This window comes from Lipotes vexillifer, unplaced genomic scaffold (assembly GCF_000442215.2).
Source record: "Lipotes vexillifer unplaced genomic scaffold, Lipotes_vexillifer_v1.1 scaffold393, whole genome shotgun sequence".
NCBI classification, from domain to species: Eukaryota; Metazoa; Chordata; class Mammalia; order Artiodactyla; family Lipotidae; genus Lipotes; species Lipotes vexillifer.
Genome location: NW_006774564.1, coordinates 279,118 through 283,802, shown reverse-complemented (window position 1 = coordinate 283,802; position 4,685 = coordinate 279,118). Strand labels below are relative to the sequence as shown.

General features: G+C 43.3%; 1 pseudogene; it reads left to right on the top strand.

The window, feature by feature from the left end:
* The first annotated feature begins 344 nt into the window (after positions 1–344).
* On the top strand, positions 345–4,398 carry LOC103091167 (thioredoxin-like; annotated as a pseudogene).
* Positions 4,399–4,685: the final 287 nt, after the last annotated feature.

The following is a 4,685-nucleotide window of genomic DNA, read 5'->3' as shown; positions in this document are numbered from 1 at the left end:
CCGCTATGGAACTGGCTCAGCCATGCTTGACTAGGTTACCTAAGATGAACATCTTTACTGAAGTGCCCACCTAATATTTGCATCACCAGAGCCCAAAGTACACACTGTACTCCATTGGGCAGACGAGATGGGGCATGAGAGGGTAGGAGGAGGAGCAACTTTGGGAAGAGGAGAAGAGAAGTATAAGTTCTCTTTGAGATGTCTGTGAGACCCCCAGGAGAGAAATCTGGGCTGGAACTAAACATTTCGGTAATCGATGCTTAAATGGGAACTAAAGCCTTGAGAATAGATGAACATGTGCCAGGGAGAGAGAAGAGAGAAGACCAAGAACAGAGGCCTGGGGAATGACAAAATTTAAGAGGCAGAGCAAACGAGACCCCACTAGGGTTTATGAAAGAAGGTCAAAGAAGAACAGGAAAGAAAAACATCCTGGAATTTATAGAGCATCTAATGTCACAGAGGCCAAGCAAGGTGAGCAGGCTTTAGCCATTTATCAGCAGGGACCTGGCCCGAGCATCTCACGAAGCGGGTGGCGGAGCCTGAGTGCAGCAGGTGGAAGAATGCGTGGAAAGGGACCATGAGTGCAGATTACGCTTTTGCAGAGCTTGACTGTGAAGGGAGAGGACTTTTTGTTGGATTGATTTGTTTTGTTTTGAAAGACTGGAGAATACAGCATATTTTTATGAGAGAAAAGTGCCAATAGAGGCTGAATACAGATCCTGGAGAGGAGGGATAGCCAAGGGAGCAAAGTTCTAGAGCAGTTTTCCTCAACCAAGAGCAGTCAATGTCTGGAGACATTTGGGGTTGTCAGTCCAGGTTGGGGAGTTGATACCAGCTTCTAGTTCATAGAGGCCAGGGATGCTGCTCAACATCCCACAATATACAGGACAACCCCCTATAAAACAAAGAATTATCTGGCCCAAATCTCAATAGTGTCGAAGTTGAGAAACCCTTTTTTTTTTAATTTGTTTGTTTGTTTATTTATTTATTTATGGCTGCGTTGGGTCTTCGTTGCTGTTCACGGGCTTTCTCTAGTTGTGGCCAGCGGGGACTACTCTTCGTTGCAGTGAGTGGGCTTCTTATTGCGGTGGCTTCTATTGTTGCAGAGCATGGGCTCTAGGCGTGAGGGCTTCAGTAGTTGTGGCTCACAGGCTTAGTTGATCTGTGGCATGGGGGATCTTCCAGGACCAGGGCTCAAACCTGTGTCGCCTGCGTTGGCAGTCAGGTTCTAAACCACTGCGTCACCAGGGAAGTCCAAGAAACCCTATTCTAAAAGGAGAAAAAACATATTAAGAACACAAGCAGGGGCTTCCCTGGTGGCACAGTGGTTGAGAGTCCGCCTGCCGATGCAGGTGACGCGGGTTCGTGCCCCGGTCTGGGAAGATCCCACATGCCGCGGAGCGGCTGGGCCCGTGAGCCATGGCCGCTGAGCCTGCGCGTCCAGAGCCTGTGCTCCGCAACGGGAGAGGCCACAACAGTAAGAGGCCCGCGTACCGCAAAAAAAAAAAAAAGAACACAAGCTGTAGGACAAGCTGCCATCTAATATCATCAAATAAGTATTTATTGAATAAATAAATGAATTTAAAATTCCATCTGGAAGCCCTATAACTTAAACAGGGCATGAAGAATTTGAATACTATGTATCTCTGTGGACTCAGAGATAAGACAGAGGCTCATACTCTAAGTTTTGAGTAAAATGATGCTGCCTAGAGAGCAAAGGAAGGCTTAGAAGATGGGATTGGAAGAAGAACATTGACATTTATTGTCTGCTGTATGCCAAGCACTGTATATAGTTTTATGACTTAATATTTACTACACTCCAGTGAGCGAGGTAATAACTCCATTAACTAAGGAGGAAACAGACTCACAGAAATTAAGTTAACTTGTCCAAGGTCACCACTCTAGTAAAAAAGGGTACCAAGATTTAAGCCCAGTTATATCTCACTCTAAAGTCCAAGTTCTCTCCACCACGCTATGCTGTCTCGTGCTATAACCAAATCAAGTGACATCTTAGCCTTCAAGGATGAGCAGGAATTCAACAAACAGAGGAAAAGAGAAGAATAGGGGTATTCCAGGTGTTGTGGAGCATGTGTAAAGGGCCTGTGGTGTGAAACAGCCTAGATGGTGAGGCCATGTGACTGAAATAAATGGAACACAGCCAGGGCAAGGGTGATAACTGGCACAAGGGGTAGATGAGTAGTGTGGCCACCACACAGCTAAGTCATTTCCAGAAGTAAGCAGTTCTTAATTTTAGTCTTTCCTATTGCTATTCAACCAGCTAGAGACTCCTCATTCTCTGTTTTACATGGTTTTCCTTTTTCCCAGTACTAAATTTTCCTTATTCCAAGCACAGAGGTATCTATATATTGGTTTAGTGTTTAGTAAATCTTTTTGTTTTCTATGACAGCAAAAATTAACTATGCAACTTACAAATCCCTTGACTAGACACTCATTTTACAAGGAAAAATGATTTATAGATTAACTGGGGGAATTTTAACACCTGTTAAACAGCAGTGGGTACACAATTGCCCAGAACGTAAAACCAAGGCTGTCAGGGAGCACCTCCATCTTGTTAACTGTAACGCCACATAAATGTCATCCTCTGCTCAGGCTTTTTAATAGTTTCTTAAAAAATAAAAATAAGTACTCAGTTGTACTTCCTAAGGCATTTCCTGTTTACAGGGTGTGTGTTCTAGCAGCTGTGTTAGAAAGTGTGACCTAAGGGATTTCGGATCAAATTATCCTTTGAAGCTACTAGATGCCAAGCTAGGGGATTACTCCCACCCAGGCCAGAGCCTGGTCTATTGGCCCCGATCCTGGCAGTGCTGGGTTCCTGGCTCCTACAGTCATATAGTCCTATAATGACGGCAAGGGGATGAAGGGTGCATGGAGGTCTGGAGTTTACTCTGTCTTCATGGAATGTATCATTTAATTGGAAAGGCAGGAAAAAAATGACATTCACAAAGTATTTTTCAGAGATCCCTGTGTTTCCCAGTCACAGAGAAGAGGTTTCGAGGCACAGGTCACTGCTGGTCCTCCAAACTCTCCCTCTCTCACCCACCCCCAATGTCTTTCCCTGCTCTGGAAAAAGGCAAAAGGGCAGTTTTTGTCCCAGGCTGCTGAACACATGCCCAATTATTCCCTGGGACAATGAGTCCACTGGTGATAGGCAAATGCACATGCTTACAAAAAGAAAAAAATGGTGATAGGTAAATGTACATGCTTACAAAAAGAAAAAAAAATCCCTCTTTAAATAGTCAATTTGAACACATTTTTTACTTTTAGGCCACTAGTTCACTAATTACCATTTCAGTAAAAAATACCTAGCCAGCCTGAAAGAAGTGAATCTCATTTCACACAGAAAGAGGTGAATTTATAAAGATGTTCATTGCAGCATTATTTACAATTGCAAAAAACCTGAAAACACCCTAAATCTATAATCACAGAATAGGTTTTTAAAAAAAGTGTGATATATTCACAGTGAGATATTATACAACTATTAATAATTTTACTTAAGAGTGTTCATGGGCTTCCCTGGTAGCGCAGTGGTCGAGAGTCCGCCTGCGCATGCAGGGGACACGGGTTCGTGCCCCAGTCTGGGGGATCCCACATGCCTCGGAGAGGCTGGGCCCGTGAGCCATGGCCGCTGAGCCTGCGCGTCCGGAGTCTGTGCTCCGCAACGGGAGAGGCCACAACAGTGAGAGGCCCGCGTACCGCAAAAAAAAAAAAAAAAAAAAAAGCGTTCATAACATAAGAAAATGTTTACATAATAATGTTGAATAAGCAATTTTTTACACAACTGGTATTTTAACTGAGAAAAACATGCATAGAGAAAGGATCGGGAAGCTTGGTCCTGTGCTTTGGATCCACTTCCATCCGTTCCTTTTTTTAAATTTTTTTTTTTAATTTTTATTTATTTATTCATTGGCCTCACGGCATGCGGGATCTTAATTCCCCAAACAGGGATCAAACCCATACGCCTGCACTGAAAGCATGGAGTCTTAACTACTGGACCTCCAGGGACATTCCCACTTCCATCAGTACTTATAGTTGCTTGTTCAGACCCCAGCAGTCAAAGTGGTGAAGCAGATGGAGAGAAAGTATGCTTTTCAGGAAGCCATCAACATGCAGGAGATAAACTCAGAGTAGTTGACTTCTTAGCCACGTGGTGTGGGCCTTGCAAACGGATCAAGCTTTCCTTTCATTCCCTCTGTAAAAAGTATTCCAATGTCATGTCCCTTGAACTTGACATAGATGTGGATGATTGTCAGATGTCGCTTCAGAGTGTGAAGTCAAATGCATGCCCACCTTCCAGTTGTTTAAAAGGGACCAAAGGTGGGTGAATTTTCTGGAGCTAATAAGGAAAATCTTGAAGCCACCATTAATGAATTAATCTAATCCTGTTTTCTAAAAATATAACCAGCCATTGGCTGCTTACAACTTGTAAGGTTTTTATTTACAAAAAAGAATGATCAGAAGGATGAATAGCAAGATACACTATGGATTGATTTTACTATGAAAAAAGGGCAAATCTTTCCTACTTTGGAAACTCTTAAAGATAAAAGGAGCCTCAAAGAGGGGAGGAGAGAGGAATAGGGTCTCTCCTACTGTCTCTACATCCTCCTAATGCCTTTAGAGCGACTCATTTATAAATAGGGAATAATTTATAACTGACTAGTGTGACT